Source organism: Pecten maximus, chromosome 1, assembly GCF_902652985.1.
Source record: "Pecten maximus chromosome 1, xPecMax1.1, whole genome shotgun sequence".
Taxonomy (NCBI): domain Eukaryota; kingdom Metazoa; phylum Mollusca; class Bivalvia; order Pectinida; family Pectinidae; genus Pecten; species Pecten maximus.
In genome coordinates this window covers 59,328,653-59,349,507 of record NC_047015.1, presented here as the reverse complement: position 1 = coordinate 59,349,507, position 20,855 = coordinate 59,328,653, and the positions used below count along the sequence as shown (strand labels likewise).

Genomic DNA, 20,855 nt, shown 5'->3' with positions numbered 1-20,855 from the left:
CTAAGATTGATAGAACTAAAGTTTATACAGCTAAGATTGATAGAGCTAAGGTTTATACAACTAAGATTGATAGAGCTAAGGTTTATACAGCTAAGATTGATAGAGCTAAGGTTTATACAGCTAAGATTGATAGAACTAAAGTTTATACAGCTAAGATTGATAGAACTAAGGTTTATACAGCTAAGATTGATAGAACTAAGGTTTATACAGCTAAGATTGATAGAACTAAGGTTTATACAGCTAAGATTGATAGAACTAAAGTTTATACAGCTAAGATTGATAGAACTAAGGTTTATACAGCTAAGATTGATAGAGCTAAAGTTTATACAGCTAAGATTGATAGAGCTAAGGTTGATACAGCTAAGATTGATAGAACTATGGTTTATACAGCTTAGATTGATAGAGCTAAAGTTTATACAGCTAAGATTGATAGAACTAAGGTTTATACAGCTAAGATTGATAGAACTAAGGTTTATACAGCTAAGATTGATAGAACTAAGGTTTATACAGCTAAGATTGATAGAACTAAGGTTTATACAGCTAAGATTGATAGAGCTAAGGTTTATACAGCTAAGATTGATAGAGCTAAGGTTTATACAGCTAAGATTGATAGAACTAAAGTTTATACAGCTAAGATTGATAGAGCTAAGGTTTATACAACTAAGATTGATAGAACTAAAGTTTATACAGCTAAGATTGATAGAGCTAAGGTTTATACAGCTAGGATTGATAGAACTAAGGTTTATACAGCTAAGATTGATAGAGCTAATGTTAATAGAGATAAGATTTTTAAAGCTAAATGTTATACAGCTAAAGTTTTATGGAGCCAAGATTAATACAACTAATGTTTACAAAGCTAAAGTTGATAGAGATAAGGTTTACAGAATTAAGGCTTACAGAGCCGAGGTTTACAAAACTAAAATTTATAGAGCTAAGATTTATATAACTAAAGTTTATACAGCTAAAGATTTATGGGGCTAAGATTCATACAACTTGATTTACAGAACTAAGGTTTATGGAGCTGAAGTATACAAAGCTTATGTTGATAGAGCTAAGGTTTATATAACTAATGTTTATGAAACTAAAGTTTATATAACTAAAGTTTATATAACTAAAGTTTATAGAGATAAGATTATAGAACTTAATTCTATAGACATAAGATTAATAGAACTAAGGTTGATTGAGCTAACTTTAATAGATCTAAGGTTTAGAGAACTCATGTTTACTTAGCTAAGGTATAGAGAAATAAGTACAGATAAGATTTACAGGGTTTCTGTTTAGAAGTCTAAGGTTTATAGAGCTAGAGTGTAGAAAGCTATGGTTTAGGCTTTGATTGCAGGGCTAATGTTTATCAAGCTGAGGTCTAGGCTTTGGTTAGAGGGCTAATGTTTATCAAGCTAAGGTTTCTAGAGCTAAGGTTTATGAAGCTAAAGGCTTATGTTTATAGATTTAAGAATTTTAGAGATAAAGTTCGCAGGGTTAAGGTTTACAGAGCTAATACTTTTTTAGAGCAAAGGGCTGGGCATGGTTTAGAGAGTTAAAACTAATGTTACTTAGGCTAAAATATACAGACTTAGAATTCGCTGTGACTAAGGTAAGGGGAGATCAGGTTTATAGAGACAAGGTAAAGACATCTAATGTTTAGAGACCTATGATTTAGAGATTCATTGGTCAGGAAGCTAAGCTTTTCAATGTTAATAGGTCGAATGTTTCGGGATTTCGAGAGCAATTTCAGAATAATGACCTATTGATTTAAGGTTTTCTGGACAAATGAGCGTCAGGGGAAAAGTGTAAATGTTTAAAAAAAGCCAACGGTTACAGAGTAAGGGTTATTGTCAGGGTTACAGAGTAAGGGTTATTGTCAGAGTTACAGAGTAAGGGTTTTTGTCAGGGTTACAGAGTAAGGGTTATTGTCCGGGTTACAGAGTAAGGGTTATTGTCAGGGTTACAGAGTAAGGGTTATTGTCATGGTTACAAAGTAAGGGTTCTTGTCATGGTTACAGAGTAAGGGTTATTGTCCGGGTTACAGAGTAAGGGTTATTGTCAGGGTTAGAGAGTAAGGGTTATTGTCATGGTTACAAAGTAAGGGTTATTGTCAGGGTTACAGAGTTAAGGTTATTGTCAGGGTTACAGAGTAAGGGTTATTGTCAGGGTTACAGAGTAAGGGTTATTGTCCGGGTTACAGAGTAAGGGTTATTGTCAGGGTTAGAGAGTAAGGGTTATTGTCATGGTTACAAAGTAAGGGTTATTGTCAGGGTTAGAGAGTAAGGGTTATTATCCGGGTTACAGAGTAAGGGTTATTGTCATGGTTACAAAGTAAGGGTTATTGTCAGGGTTAGAGAGTAAGGGTTATTGTCCGGGTTACAGAGTAAGGGTTATTGTCAGGGTTACAGAGTAAAGGTTATTGTCAGGGTTACAGAGTAAGGGTTATTGTCAGGGTTACAGAGTAAGGGTTATTGTCAGGGTTACAGAGTAAGGGTTATTATCCGGGTAACAAAGTAAAGGTTATTGTCAGGGGTACAGAGTAAGGGTTATTGTCCGGGTTACAGAGTAAGGGTTATTATCATGGTTACAAAGTAAGGGTTATTGTCAGGGTTAGAGAGTAAGGGTTATTGTCCGGGTTACAGAGTAAGGGTTATTGTCAGGGTTAGAGAGTAAGGGTTATTGTCATGGTTACAGAGTAAAGGTTATTGTCAGGGTTACAGAGTAAAGGTTATTGTCAGGGTTACAGAGTAAAGGTTATTGTCAGGGTTACAGAGTAAAGGTTATTGTCAGGGTTACAGAGTAAGGGTTATTGTCAGGGTTACAGAGTAAGGTTATTGTCAGGGTTACAGAGTAAAGGTTATTGTCAGGGTTACAGAGTAAGGGTTATTGTCAGGGTTACAGAGTAAAGGTTATTGTCAGGGTTACAGAGTAAGGGTTATTGTCAGGGTTACAGAGTAAAGGTTATTGTCAGGGTTACAGAGTAAAGGTTATTGTCAGGGTTACAGAGTAAAGGGTTATTGTCAGGGTTACAGAGTAAGGGTTGGTTAAGAAATATGAATTAAGAGTAAATGTTAGAGAGTAAGAGTTCCAGAGCATCAGTTACAGTGAGGGCATTGGAGTTATTACTTCCGGGTCAGATTTTTGAGGGTTACGAAATGACGGCTTATATTCTCAATGTTGATAGAATAAAGGTAGGAAAATATCAAAAGTATTGTGGCTGATATGTGCCATTTCGTTATTTCGTTATTTCGCCCCGCTTATCATCGTCTTTTTGCAGCGACAGAACGAAATAACGAAAAAGAAGTAACGCGAAATAACGAAATTTTAAGGTCGCTATTTAGCGACCGGAAATACTTCGCCCCTTTGTTTATCGTATTTCGCCCCGCTAATCATCGTTATTTTGCCCTGCGGGGCGACAGAGCAAAGAACATCGTTTTTTACAGCGAGATAGCGATGTTTATTGTCTTTTCGCCCCGCGGGGTGAGATAGCGAAGATTAAAATTTCGTTATTTCGCGTTGCTTCTTTTTCGTTATTTCGTTCTGTCGCTGCGAAAAGACGATGATTAACGGGGCGAAATAACGAAATAACGAAATGGAACATATCAGTCAATATACAAAAGCTATTGATATTTATGTGTGGAGACTTAGACAGGGTGAATCGGTAATTATATACAGTGTATTGTCATGTCAACACTTACAGCTGTTCATACTTCCTCTATAGAAATCAAATGTAGATTTATTCTGGACAAATAAACTTTCATCGGAATAATTTGCGAATTCATTATCTTATCTCAAAGACTTCTGTTGATTCCGTAACTATATCATTGTTCATCGAAACTACACGTTGGTGGATTTTAAGGTTCTTTACCGTCAATAATCCTCAGTATGGTCGGGCCTTTAGATTCTCAGACACTTTACCGTCAATAATCCTCAGTATGGTCGGGCCTTTAGATTCTCAGACACTTTACCGTCAATAATCCTCAGTATGGTCGGGCCTTTAGATTCTCAGACACTTTACCGTCAATAATCCTCAGTATGGTCGGTCCTGTAGATTCTCAGACTCTTTACCGTCAATAATCCTCAGTATGGTCGGGCCTTTAGATTATCAGACACTTTACCGTCAATAATCCTCAGTATGGTCGGTCCTGTAGATTCTCAGACACTTTACCGTCAATAATCCTCAGTATGGTCGGGCCTTTAGATTATCAGACACTTTACCGTCAATAATCCTCAGTATGGTCGGGCCTTTAGATTCTCAGACACTTTACCGTCCAATAATCCTCAGTATGGTCGGGCCTTTAGATTCTCAGACACTTTACCGTCAATAATCCTCAGTATGGTCGGGCCTTTAGATTCTCAGACTCTTTACCGCCAATAATCCTCAGTATGGTTGGTCCTTTAGATTCTCAGACTCTTTACCGTCAATAATCCTCAGTATGGTCGGGCCTTTAGATTCTCAGACACTTTACCGTCAATAATCCTCAGTATGGTCGCGCCTTTAGATTCTCAGACACTTTACCGTCAATAATCCTCAGTATGGTCGGGCCTTTAGATTCTCAGACTCTTTACCGTCAATAATCCTCAGTATGGTCGGGCCTTTAGATTCTCAGACACTTTACCGTCAATAATCCTCAGTATGGTCGGGCCTTTAGATTCTCAGACACTTTACCGTCAATAATCCTCAGTATGGTCGGTCCTTTAGATTCTCAGACTCTTTACCGTCAATAATCCTCAGTATGGTCGGGCCTTTAGATTCTCAGACACTTTACCGTCAATAATCCTCAGTATGGTCGGGCCTTTAGATTCTCAGACTCTTTACCGTCAATAATCCTCAGTATGGTCGGGCCTTTAGATTATCAGACACTTTACCGTCAATAATCCTCAGTATGGTCGGGCCTTTAGATTCTCAGACTCTTTACCGTCAATAATCCTCAGTATGGTCGGGCCTTTAGATTCTCAGACTCTTTACCGTCAATAATCCTCAGTATGGTCGGGCCTTTAGATTCTCAGACACTTTACCGTCAATAATCCTCAGTATGGTCGGGCCTTTAGATTCTCGGACACTTTACCGTCAATAATCCTCAGTATGGTCGGGACTTTAGAATATCAGACTCTTTACCGCCAATAATCCTCAGTATGGTCGGTCCTGTAGATTATCAGACACTTTAGCGTCAATAATCCTCAGTATGGTCGCGCCTTTAGATTCTCAGACACTTTACCGTCAATAATCCTCAGTATGGTCGGGACTTTAGATTCTCAGACATTTTACCGTCAATAATCCTCAGTATGGTCGGTCCTGTAGATTCTCAGACTCTTTACCGTCAATAATCCTCAGTATGGTCGGGCCTTTAGATTCTCAGACCCTTTACCGTCAATAATCCTCAGTATGGTCGGGCCTTTAGATTATCAGACACTTTACCGTCAATAATCCTCAGTATGGTCGGTCCTGTAGATTCTCAGACTCAGTGAATTCTAATCGACACCGTGACCATGTTAAAATCGATGACTATTGATTGTTTTAATTGCTTTCTGTTTAATGAACAAATGTATTTAATTAAATCAACACGATGTTCATTACCATAAATTAGTATTTAAGTCAAGTCAGAGTTAGAGAGGTCGTTACTGAATCTAAAGCTGCACAACGTATGTGTTTGTGAATACGTTACAAAGCTATGCCTGTAAATTGTCAGTTGACGGTCTGTTCACGTCTACAAATGCATAGTGATCACACAGCACTGAACTTAAAAAAAGTGTTTCATGAAAAAGGCAATAAAACAATGATGGCTTTTTCTGCAGGTAAATTGTCCCTAAACTGGCGAAGGTTTCCGAAAACACACCTACAGAATATAATATACATGTGCTGCATACAGGAATTTTTGACAAAATACGCAATCAAAGGATTAATAGTAAGTTGTAATAAATTGACGTCGACTGGGATAAATATGATAGTATCTTGGTAGTGTTGTCCGTAATACAGACATGTTTTAGATCTAGATTGATGCCATGTCTGGAATAATATGTCCAGCAATAATACGTGGGTTGACATTAATAAACGTCAACTATTCATGATGGCCGCCTGTCTAAGGGAAACCAACATAATATTGTACTAATAAATCTTGAGAAAAAGCCTTCCTTTATTTCTTATGAATTACACCCCGATAACAAACATCAAAAATCCATATACAAGATGGCTGCCTGTTAGTCATTTGTTTTTCTAACCAGGCTCGAAATTGCACGGACACAATTTGACAGCAAGGCAGTTTGAGCGTGATCCTTTAGGTACTTATCAAGAATTAGCGATATCATGGATTAAATTGTTTATGGACGGACAGACACAGTGTTTTGTCTGTCAACTTGTGGGGTGCACGGCGCAAGTCGATCAGAATTTCAAAATCTGTTTTTATTTCCGTTCATTCCGTCGTTAAAAAAAGCACATGCGCAGTGAGATTTAATGTTGATTTATGGGTAAAAAAAGAAAAATACCTTAAAATTCGTTTCCTCTAGGCGACGAAGATATTTTGACGCAATGAGTCGGTAAATGCACCCCACAACGATGTTGAGTAAGTACGGACGGACGGACGGCAAAGATGACGCTGAGCTAAAATGTTGTCTTGGTAGTTTCAGCAGGTTGTCTTGCTTTACTGGTTTTCGTTACAAATGAATTTTAATATATCAAAACAAAACAAGGACAGGGACGTCTGATTACAATGGGGTGGTCATCGGTCAAGGTCACTTTCAATGGTCATATGTATTACATTGTAACATGTTAACAGTTCAGCATCATAATTTTCAAACTGTAGGGCGACAAACGAAATAAATTCAACTGATACAATGAAGAATGTCGGCATGTCAAACAAACTCTGAAAGATTAAAATAATCATGTTGTCTTCATATTGGTCCGTAGCCAATCGCGAAAAAAACTGTATTTCATTGTTGTAAATTGCAATAGGACATGCATTAAGCAAACAAAAAATGAAAGGATTCAGAAACAAGTACATGGCACTTACATGTATGTGAATTCGTCTCCTAGCGTTTATAGAATAGCTATTGAAGAGTGCTGACAAAACATGTGTCAATATTTAACATGTTCAGAGGAAAGAAAGAGAAAGGATTTAGGAAGGGAACAGACACTGATTGGCTGATATCACGCAATGTATGGCGATATGGCTGCTGTGGAGGGTAGTACTTATACAAGCAATATTGCAGATATAACATGACATTATAGAGCTAAGATAAAGGATAATTAACTGTTTAAAAAGCACTTCGACTGACCGATAAAGTATTGAACACAATCAAAAATAGTTCCATCTTACTGTATTGGCATGTCCCGACTACCACGTAGTAAGGTGGTCAAATTCATTATGATTGCTTGATTATTTTGATTAACATGATGATGATGATGATGATGATGATGATGATGATGATGATGAATTTCCGGTATGTATTTAGGATATATTTCCAGTATGTATTGAGGATATATTTCCGGTATGTATTTAGGATATATTTCCGGTATGTATTTAGGATATATTTCCTATATGTATTTAGGATATATTTCCGATCAGTATTTAGGATATATTTCCAGTATGTATTGAGGATATATTTCCGATCAGTATTTAGGATATATTTCCAGTATGTATTCAGGATATATTTCCGATATGTATTTAGGATATATTTCCAGTATGTATTTAGGATATATTTCCGATCAGTATTTAGGATATATTTCCGATATGTATTTAGGATATATTTCCAGTATGTATTTAGGATATATTTCCAGTATGTATTTAGGATATATTTCCGATATGTATTTAGGATATATTTCCAGTATGTATTTAGGATATATTTCCTATATGTATTTAGGATATATTTCCGATCAGTATTTAGGATATATTTCCGATCAGTATTTAGGATATATTTCCGATATGTATTTAGGATATATTTCCGGTATGTATTTAGGATATATTTCCGATCAGTATTTAGGATATATTTCCAGTATGTATTTAGGATATATTTCCAGTATGTATTTAGGATATATTTCCGATATGTATTTAGGATATATTTCCGGTATGTTTTAGGATATATTTCCGGTATGTATTTAGGATATATTTCCGGTATGTATTTAGGATATATTTCCGATAAGTATTTAGGATATATTTCCAGTGTGTATTTAGGATATATTTCCGGTATGTATTTAGGATATATTTCCGGTATGTATTTAGGATATATTTCCGATATGTATTGAGGATATATTTCCGGTATGTATTTAGGATATATTTCCTATCAGTATTTAGGATATATTTCCGGTATGTATTTAGGATATATTTCCGGTATGTATTTAGGATATATTTCCGGTATGTATTTAGGATATATTTCCGATCAGTATTTAGGATATATTTCCGGTATGTATTTAGGATATATTTCCGATAAGTATTTAGGATATATTTCCGATCAGTATTTAGGATATATTTCCAGTATGTATTTAGGATATATTTCCCGTGGGTAGTGAGGATATATTTCCAGTATGTATTTAGGATATATTTCCAGTATGTATTTAGGATATATTTCCGGTATGTATTTAGGATATATTTCCGGTATGTATTTAGGATATATTTCCGGTATGTATTTAGGATATATTTCCGGTATGTATGTAGGATATATTTCCAGTGTGTATTTAGGATATATTTCCGATCAGTATTTAGGATATATTTCCAGTATGTTTTTAGGATATATTTCCGGTATGTATTTAGGATATATTTCCAGTGTGTATTTAGGATATATTTCCGATATGTATTTAGGATATATTTCCGGTATGTATTTAGGATATATTTCCAGTATGTATTTAGGATATATTTCCGGTATGTATTTAGGATATATTTCCAGTGTGTATTTAGGATATATTTCCAGTATGTATTGAGGATATATTTCCGATCAGTATTTAGGATATATTTCTGATATGTATTGAGGATATATTTCCAGTATGTATTTAGGATATATTTCCGATCAGTATTTAGGATATATTTCCAGTATGTATTTAGGATATATTTCCGATATGTATTTAGGATATATTTCCAGTATGTATTTAGGATATATTTCCGATCAGTATTTAGGATACATTTCCAGTATGTATTTAGGATATATTTCCGGTATGTATTTAGGATATATTTCCGATCAGTATTTAGGATATATTTCCGATATGTATTTAGGATATATTTCCAGTATGTATTTAGGATATATTTCCGGTATGTATTTAGGATATATTTCCAGTATGTATTTAGGATATATTTCCGATCAGTATTTAGGATATATTTCCGATATGTATTTAGGATATATTTCCAGTATGTATTTAGGATATATTTCCGATATGTATTTAGGATATATTTCCGATATGTATTTAGGATATATTTCCGATCAGTATTTAGGATATATTTCCGGTATGTATTTAGGATATATTTCCGATATGTATTTAGGATATATTTCCGATATGTATTTAGGATATATTTCCAGTATGTATTTAGGATATATTTCCGATCAGTATTTAGGATATATTTCCGATATGTATTTAGGATATAGTTCCGATATGTATTTGAATATCGTAAAAGTAATATCCATTTACTGATTTTATCAAATTGTGAAACGCAGTTGTTCCATTTACGGAATTGAGCGGTATACGAATGAATCAGTAATATGGTTTTGTGGTTTGTTCCGTCACAGTGATGATGATATGGTACCATGCGTGTGTAGTTCTGACGATGGCGTGGACATTTTTTGGTACATCTAGTATCAGATCACCTTACTGAATTCAAACGTGAAACATGACAAAATCACGTGACAAAATAAATGCAGTGTACCAGTGCGGCAGTGCGTGATATTTATAATCTCTCTTTACTTCACCAGAGACCCAATGAGCATGCGCAGCAGAGGTCGATAAGCATTGAAAATGACCTGTCCGTGATCGCGTCAGGGATATCTGATTGGCTGATCGATACACGGATACCTCGATAACTACCAGTCAAGTCTATACGTCACAATCGGACTTAATTGGTAGTCAATCGAGTCTCTTTATAGTAAGATCATTGACACCATCAATATTTATTTAGTCAGTATCTTAAAATCTCGGCTAAATAATCTACCAAAGACCAATTTCACTCAGCTTTTGGGCTATTGCTTTTTGGGTTTTTCTTTTGTTGTTGTTGTTTTTTGTTTTGTTTTGTTTTTTATTTTTTATAGCAAGATGCAGACAACTCCTTTATTTCGACGATGGACGGACATAAATAAGAAAATTAGTGAAAACAGTTTGTTTGTTTTTTTGGTAAAGAAAAGGTAAAAAAAAACCCAGAAAATGTATTATCTTATCTCAATGGTGGCCGCACATGTTTAGTTAGTAATTAGTCCCACAATGTGTTTAATGGGTAACACTTTTTGCCGACGTCGTGCGGTCAGACTTGTCATCACCAGATTATCCCTTCTACACAGTCTATACATCATCGTATTGATTTGGGAGAAAAAGTCGCCAAACGTTCAACGACACCAGAAATAGGTAGTTGTTCTCAGTTGTGAAAAATAGCTTTGATTACTAGGATCAGAGATAATGATATCCGTGTGTGTGTAATCTTTTAGCTGGTTTACGGAGTATTCGGCCCTAAGTGTCAATCAGTGGCTGAGGTCTGAGATGTAACCACGTGATTAGCCGATTGAGAGATTGTGTGGTACAGCATGTCCACCCGTTATCGGGGTTTATAGTGTCAGACACTTAGTCACAAACTATATCAGTCATGATTACGAAGTTATTATTTGAATTTCAAAATACTACCGAGCTACTGATGAAGACCAATGTTATATCTGAACGTTTAAATAGTGATCATTGTTGATAGTGACAAGGCTTATAAGGATCGGAAAAGGAGCGAGTACGTCGACAAACTCAGAAACCCAGAATTAACCACAGCGTCAACTCACAAACACACAATTAACCACAGCGTCAACTCACAAACACACAATTAACCACAGCGTCAACTCACAAAACACAATTAACGACAGCGTCAACTCACAAACACACAATTAACCACAGCGTCAACTCACAAACACACAATTAACCACAGCGTCAACTCACAAACACACAACAAACCACAGCGTCAACTCATCAACACAGAATAAACCACAGCGTCAACTCACAAACACACAATTAACCACAGCGTCAACTCACAAAACACAATTAACCACAGCGTCAACTCACAAAACACAATTAACCACAGCGTCAACTCACAAACACAGAATCAACCACAGCGTCAACTCACAAACACACAATTAACCACAGCGTCAACTCACAAAACACAATTAACCACAGCGTCAACTCACAAACACACAATTAACCACAGCGTCAACTCACAAACACAGAATCAACCACAGCGTCAACTCACAAACACACAATTAACCACAGCGTCAACTCACAAAACACAATTAACCACAGCGTCAACTCACAAACACACAATTAACCACAGCGTCAACTCACAAACACAGAATCAACCACAGCGTCAACTCACAAACACACAATTAACCACAGCGAAAACTCACAAATACAGACGTGCTTCCTTTTGACGTTGTAGTCGGTTCATCTGCATCATTTTAAATGTGTTGAGAGAAAGGAATAATTGCAAAAGGACTGACTTTAGGAGGAAGTCTGTAATTTGGGATTCTATAAATGTTGTTAAAATTGACGATTGTAGGAGGTTGAAGTGAACGGAGATGATTTGGTGTGATTCCACAATCTATTAAATAAATCACATTATTAAAATATTCAGTACTTTTCCAATTTATTTATGCGAATACTCGTTTTAAAGATTAAATGTAACATTTAATGTAGATACAAATAATGAGATTCACGACCACATACAATGTAATAAAAGAGTCACGTGTGCCTTATTGGTCACTTTGCTTCATAACAAAATGTTATTGTTAGGGTTGATAGACACAAAACTTGACCTTGATCTATGACCATGTGACCTTGACCTTTGCTCAGTTGAGTCCTTGTTTACTGCCAACCAACTTTTACATGCACTTCACAATGTCAAATTAAGTGTTCTTCTGCTAAAAGATACATAATTTGATCTTTACCCTTGATACAATATCCTTGACCTGTTTGATCCAGTGACCTTTTCCTTCGGTCAGTCTGGACACGTGTTCGCTCTGAGTTACAGTGTAACTTGATATGTAGAAGTTTTTTCACATAATACCATACACGTGACTAGCGATGGTCCAGGGAATACGTATCTTTACCTTCCTCACAATTCCCCCGGTAATAAGTTTACATGTTCCCACGATTAACAGTCAGACAATAAAACTAAGTGATGGTGTCTTTTCCTGTCTGAAAGCATACTCCCATACGGAAACATACGATCTGGCGCTAATAATAAATATCAAACAGGATTCCTGCGAGACGTTTGTAAGCAAGCCCGATAGCCAAGGCTCAATCAAGCGTCAACAGGAATATGATCAAACGTCTATAACGGATGACAGTCTGACACTTGTATCTTGTACGATTACGAGGCTTTCGGTACGAAGAGGAAAGATTGTTATTTAATTCACTTGTCAATCATTTCTCTGGTATACAGTAAAACATCAAACTGTCTTGATTTGGCATTTGTGGTCAGCTTTGCAAACAACATTAGTACTTGATATTTATTCTTTATATTGAAAACAAGAGGCCCAGACGACCTGCATTGCTCACCTGGATATTTTTTTGGTTATGGAAAAACAATTTCATTGAATGTTATATTATTAATACTTTTTCCCATTTTTACATTTGCAATTGATGAGCAGTGCAATGAATTCCAGTCAACACAACTAATTTATCTTTCTTGGGCAAAAGGTGATTTACAACTGACTAAGCTGAAAAGCATTCAATATTAGTTACCAAATAAAAAAAATCCTTTTATCAATACAGAAGTAAGATTTCAAGTAAATCCCACTTTAACCCCTCACCTAATGATACTTCAGGCCAGACATACATAGAGTTATTGCTCCCAGGAGGTTACACAAAAAAAAAAAAACCCATTGGATCCCTGCCTTCAGGCCCCGGGAGATTATACAAAAAATCCGTCTCGGGCCCCGGCCCTCAGGCTTCAGGAGGTTACACAAAAAAAAACCTTCATTAGCCCCGGCCCTCTGGCCGTAGGAGGTTATGCAAAAAAAAATCCCTCAATGGATCCATGCCCTCATGCCCCAGGAGGTTATACAAAAAACCTCCCTCGGGCCCCGGCCCTCTTGCCCCAGGAGGTTATACAAAGAATCCCACATTAGGCCCTGGTCCACAGTCCTCAGGAGGCAATACAAAAAATCCCCCTCGGGCCCCGGCCCTCGGGCTCCAGGAGGTTAACCAAAACAAGATCCCTCCATTGGGCCCCTGTCCTCCTGCCGAAGGAGGTTATACATCAAGTTCCCCAATTGGGCCCCGGTCTTCAGGCGACAGGGGGTATACATAGTACACCTGTAAGCAACGCAGAAAAAGGATTTTGAAGAATTTGCAATACGATCCCTATTGAGCTCCTTTCACCCGCCGAATTTTCAGTCCCAAGCTTTTCATGCATACATGAAACCTGTTTTAAACTATTTGCTATAGTTCCCGTATAGGGCCCCTTCACCCAGCTCCTTAGGGGTCAGCTCCACCATTTGTACTATTTCCCACTACCTAGAGATGCCTCCAGTCAAATAGGACTGATTTCCAGTGCACGGTTTTAGACACGAAATAGTTTATAGAAACACAGCCAAAATGTCAACTTTTAGTTGTTGTTTTTTTATTTGTATTGTTTAACATCCTTTCAACAGCTATGGTCATTTAAGGACTGTTGCATTACGGGGGGGGGGGGGGGGGGGGGGGGGGGGGGGGGGGGGCGATGTTTAGAAAGAAAAGATCCCAAATTTAGTCGCCTCTTACTATTCAACGAGGCGGCGCCTATGTGTGGTCTAGGTAACCGCCATTTACACTTGACTAAGGAACCTTAGATTCCTGTCGTGTATCCATTGAAAACGTTTTGCATGTTTTCTTCGTGTAAGTATTTAAATATTTTATGGTTGGTATTATTATACTTCAGAATAAACACAACCAGACATGCTTCCTATTACCTGTCTTAATCCACAAAATCTTGGTAACCACTTTCAGATGTGTGGACATCAAAGTGATACAGGTGTCCCATTGGTTGATGATGTTGATTTCTAACAGATCGTAATTGCCGTGCTCACGTTTTCTATTGTTTCAGTAAAATCGATATGTGAGGTGTGGGTTTGTTATTCCCAAGGTAGGTCTCCCATTATGTAATTACCCTGACGTCTCTCAGATATAATGTGACAGAACTGGTCGCGGAGGTTTTTCCTCCACATGCTGGTAATTTATGAAATGGATGATGGCCTTCACGATTAGTCAGCCTCAACAATGAAATATTATAAGGCCCGTTGGTGTTGTACCAACATTATTAAAGGCACACCAGGAAAGGATGTCTTTACTGAGTGAGGTCCTGATTCATTTAACATAATACAATAAAAACACCGACCAGTTTGTTGTGTAACATATGTTATTATCTATTTCATACTCTACGATTCCTCAGTCGTGACGTCAGCATTCGTCGAGAAACTTTTTTTATGTAACTTTGTAATACGTTGATCTAAAGAATGGTCTTATGGTATACTCATAGGATTTGTACGTTACAAATAGAATGAGTGTAGGGCGATCAGAAAACGTGTACGTACGGTGTCATTCTGGACCGATTTAAAGTAGTTTAAAATATAGAAATGGACGTCATTTATACCGGTAACTTGCAAAATAAATATAGAAATGGGTGTCATTTATACCAGTAACTTACAACATATATATAGAAATGGACGTCATGTATACCGGTAACTTACAAAATATATATAGAAATGGATGTCATTTATACCGGTAACTTACAAAATATACTTGTATATAGAAATGGATGTCATTTATACCGGTAACTTACAACTAAAATATAAAAATGGATACCATTTATACCAGTAACTTACAACATATATATAGAAATGGACGTCATTGATACCGGTAACTTACAACATATATATAGAAATGGATGTCATTTATACCGGTAACTTACAACTAAAATATAGAAATGGATGCCATTTATACCGGTAACTTACAACATAAATATAGAAATGGACGTCATTTATACCGGTAACTTACAACTAAAATATAGAAATGGATGTCATTTATACCGGTAACTTACAACTAAAATATAGAAATGGATGTCATTGATACCGGTAACTTACACATAAATATAGAAATGGACGTCATTTATACCGGTAACTTACAACTAAAATATAGAAATGGATGCCATTTATACCGGTAACTTACAACATACATATAGAAATGGACGTCATTTATACCGGTAACTTACAACATAAATATAGAAATGGACGTCATGTATACCGGTAACTTACAACTAAAATATAGAAATGGATGCCATTTATACCGGTAACTTGCAACTAAAATATAGAAATGGATACCATTTATACCAGTAACTTACAACATATATATAGAAATGGACGTCATTGATACCGGTAACTTACAACATATATATAGAAATGGATGTCATTTATACCGGTAACTTACAACTAAAATATAGAAATGGACGTCATTTATACCGGTAACTTACAACATATATATAGAAATGGATGTCATTTATACCGGTAACTTACAACTAAAATATAGAAATGGATGTCATTTATACCGGTAACTTACAAAATCAATATAGAAATGGATGTCATTTATACCGGTAACTTACAACATATATATAGAAATGGATGTCATTTATACCGGGAACTTACAACTAAATATAGAAATGGACGTCATTTATACCGGTAACTTACAACTAAAATATAGAAATGGACGTCATTTATACCGGTAACTTACAACTAAAATATAGAAATGGACGTCATTTATACCGGTAACTTACAAAATAAATATAGAAATGGACGTCATTGATACCGGTAACTTACAACTAAAATATAGAAATGGACGTCATTTATACCGGTAACTTACAACTAAAATATAGAAATGGACGTCATTTATACCGGTAACTTACAAAATAAATATAGAAATGGATGTCATTTATACCAGTAACTTACAAATAAAACTTAGAAAGGGATGTCATTTATACCGGTAACTTACAACATAAATATAGAAATGTATGTCATTTATACCGGTAACTTACAAATAAAATATAGAAAGGGATGTCATTTATACCGGTAACTTACAACATAAATATAGAAATGGATGTCATTTATACCGGTAACTTACAAACAAAATATAGAAATGGATGTCATTTATACCGGTAACTTACAACATAAATATAGAAATGGACGTCATTGATACCGGTAACTTACAACTAAAATAAAGAAATGGATGTCATTTATACCGGTAACTTACAACTAAAATATAGAAATGGATGTCATTGATACCGGTAACTTACAACTAAAATATAGAAATGGATGTCATTTATACCGGTAACTTACAACTTAAATATAGAAATGGATGTCATTTATACCGGTAACTTACAACTAAAATATAGAAATGGACGTCATTTATACCGGTAACTTACAACATATATATAGAAATGGACGTCATTTATACCGGTAACTTACAACTAAAATATAGAAATGGACGTCATTTATACCGGTAACTTACAACATATATATAGAAATGGACGTCATTGATACTGGCAACTTACAACTAAAATATAGAAATGGACGTCATTTATACCGGTAACTTACAACATATATATAGAAATGGACGTCATTTATACCGGTAACTTACAACTAAAATATAGAAATGGACGTCATTTATACCGGTAACTTACAACTAAAATATAGAAATGGATGTCATTTATACCGGTAACTTACAACTAAAATATAGAAATGGACGTCATTGATACCGGTAACTTACAACATATATATAGAAATGGACGTCATTTATACCGGTAACTTACAACTAAAATATAGAAATGGACGTCATTTATACCGGTAACTTACAACTAAAATATAGAAATGGATGTCATTGATACCGGTAACTTACAACTAAAATATAGAAATGGATGTCATTTATACCGGTAACTTACAACATATATATAGAAATGGATGTCATTTATACCGGTAACTTACAACATATATATAGAAATGGACGTCATTCATACCGGTAACTTACAACTAAAATATAGAAATGGACGTCATTTATACCGGCAACTTACAACATATATATAGAAATGGACGTCATTTATACCGGTAACTTACAACTTTAAAAATAAATTATTGCTAAGTTCGATTACAATGACTCTTTGTCTTCTACATAAATGTCGGTAAAGAATACGTGGGACAATTGATGGCATTTTATTTTGTAACGGCATCTCCAATACGTTTTATTATGTACTGACAGGTAAGTGATTACATTTAACTTCATTACAGAGGAAGCTTCCAGTCCTCTCCTATCTCACTTTAATTTAGGTTTAATGAGGTCCTCACAATGTTTGCATCGTGTTTTATCTACCTATCAGTTCCGTGTCTGTGTCAGAACAACGCTTAATTGGCAAGTGTCAGTAAAGCGCGCAGTAATCGGGAAACAATAAAAATCGCGTCAAAATAATAGGTTTATTCTGAGACATGATTTGGATGTAATCACGTGACAATCGAAATCGACATGTCAGTATTGGATACAAATTGAATGTCACGTGACACTCACAACCGACAATGTTACAGTTTTTTTACCGTCAAGACCTACTGCAATTGTTTGACTGTAGGATTTTGAAGAACGCCAAAGACTTTATGATAATCTGTAATATCACTTCTTGAAACAAAAGCCTGCTTAATTAGCATTTAATATTTCTGCTCTGTATCTTAATTAGCATTTAATATTTCTGCTCTGTATTGCTGAAAAAAAAAGCCTGCTTAATTAGCATTTAATATTTCTGCTCTGTATTGCTGAAAGGTGAATTATGATACAGTTGTGGGATGGCATAACGTTACAATGCGTTTACGATACCTATCATGGTTTAAATCAGTTTGACAACTTATCTCAAATACCGACTGTTTTAATGTGTCTATACAGCGTATGTCCAATACCGACTGTTTTAATGTGTCTATATACAACTTATGTCCAATACCGACTGTTTTAATGTGTCTCTATACAGCTTATGTCCAATACCGACTGTTTTAATGTGTCTATATACAGCTTATGTCCAATACCGACTGTTTTAATGTGTCTATATACAGCTTATGTCCAATACCGACTGTTTTAATGTGTCTATATACAACTTATGTCCAATACCGACTGTTTTAATGTGTCTATACAGCTTATGTCCAATACCGACTGTTTTAATGTGTCTATACAACTTATGTCCAATACCGACTGTTTTAATGTGTCTCTATACAGCTTATGTCCAATACCGACTGTTTTAACGTGTCTCTACACACCTTATGTCCAATACCGACTGTTTTAATGTGTCTATATACAACTTATGTCCTATACCGACTGTTTTAATGTGTCTCTATACAGCTTATGTCCAATACCGACTGTTTTAATGTGTCTATATACAGCGTATGTCCAATACCGACTCTTTTAATGTGTCTATATACAGCTTATGTCCAATACCGACTGTTTTAATGTGTCTCTATACAGCTTATGTCCAATACCGACTGTTTTAATGTGTCTCTATACAGCTTATGTCCAATACCGACTGTTTTAATGTGTCTCTATACAGCTTATGTCCAATACCGACTGTTTTAATGTGTCTATACAGCTTATGTCCAATACCGACTGTTTTAATGTGTCTATACAGCTTATGTCCAATACCGACTGTTTTAATGTGTCTCTATACAGCTTATGTCCAATACCGACTGTTTTAATGTGTCTATATACAACTTATGTCCAATACCGACTGTTTTAATGTGTCTATATACAGCTTATGTCCAATACCAACTGTTTTAATGTGTCTCTATACAGCTTATGTCCAATACCGACTGTTTTAATGTGTCTCTATACAACTTATGTCCAATACCGACTGTTTTAATGTGTCTCTATACAACTTATGTCCAATACCAACTGTTTTAATGTGTATATATACAACTTATGTCCAATACCGACTGTTTTAATGTGTCTATTTACAACTTATGTCCAATACCGACTGTTTTAATGTGTCTATATACAGCTTATGTCCAATACCGACTGTTTTAACGTGTCTCTATACACCTTATGTCCAATACCGACTGTTTTAATGTGTCTATATACAGCGTATGTCCAATACCGACTGTTTTAATGTGTCTATACAACTTATGTCCAATACCGACTGTTTTAATGTGTCTATATACAGCTTATGTCCAATACCGACTGTTTTAATGTGTCTATACAACTTATGTCCAATACCGACTGTTTTAATGTGTCTATATACAGCTTATGTCCAATACCGACTGTTTTAATGTGTCTATACAACTTATGTCCAATACCGACTGTTTTAACGTGTCTATATACAGCTTATGTCCAATACCGACTGTTTTAATGTGTCTCTATACAACTTATGTCCAATACCGACTGTTTTAATGTGTCTCTATACAGCTGATGTCCAATACCGACTGTTTTAATGTGTCTATATACAGCTTATGTCCAATACCGACTGTTTAAACGTGTCTCTATACACCTCATGTCCAATACCGACTGTTTTAATGTGTCTATATACAGCTTATGTCCAATACCGACTGTTTTAACGTGTCTCTATACACCTTATGTCCAATACCGACTGTTTTAATGTGTCTATATACAGCGTATGTCCAATACCGACTGTTTTAATGTGTCTCTATACAGCTTATGTCCAATACCGACTGTTTTAATGTGTCTCTATACAGCTTATGTCCAATACCGACTGTTTTAATGTGTCTATATACAGCTTATGTCCAATACCGACTGTTTTAATGTGTCTATATACAACTTATGTCCAATACCGACTGTTTTAATGTGTCTATATACAGCTTATGTCCAATACCGACTGTTTAAACGTGTCTCTATACACCTTATGTCCAATACCGACTGTTTTAATGTGTCTATATACAGCTTATGTCCAATACCGACTGTTTTAACGTGTCTCTATACACCTTATGTCCAATACCGACTGTTTTAATGTGTCTATATACAGCGTATGTCCAATACCGACTGTTTTAATGTGTCTATATACAGCTTATGTCCAATACCGACTGTTTTAATGTGTCTATATACAGCTTATGTCCAATACCGACTGTTTTAACGTGTCTCTATACAGCTTATGTCCAATACCGACTGTTTTAATGTGTCTATACAGCTTATGTCCAATACCGACTGTTTTAATGTGTCTATACAGCTTATGTCCAATACCGACTGTTTTAATGTGTCTCTATACACCTTATGTCCAATACCGACTGTTTTAATGTGTCTATATACAACTTATGTTCAATACCGACTGTTTTAATGTGTCTCTATACAGCTTATGTCCAATACCGACTGTTTTAATGTGTCTCTATACAGCTTATGTCCAATACCGACTGTTTTAATGTGTCTCTTTACAGCTTATGTCCAATACCGACTGTTTTAATGTGTCTATACAGCTGATGTCCAATACCGACTGTTTTAATGTGTCTATATACAGCTGATGTCCAATACCGACTGTTTTAATGTGTCTATATACAGCTTATGTCCAATACCGACTGTTTTAATGTGTCTATATACAACTTATGTCCAATACCGACTGTTTTAATGTGTCTCTATACAGCTTATGTCCAATACCGACTGTTTTAATGTGTCTCTATACAACTTATGTCCAATACCGACTGTTTTAATGTGT

General features: G+C 35.6%; 1 protein-coding gene across 1 annotated transcript in view; it reads left to right on the top strand.

The window, feature by feature from the left end:
- The window catches only part of LOC117339593 (QRFP-like peptide receptor), a 59,513-nt gene that overhangs the window by 10,400 nt on the left and 28,258 nt on the right, over positions 1-20,855 (top strand). The window lies entirely within an intron of this gene.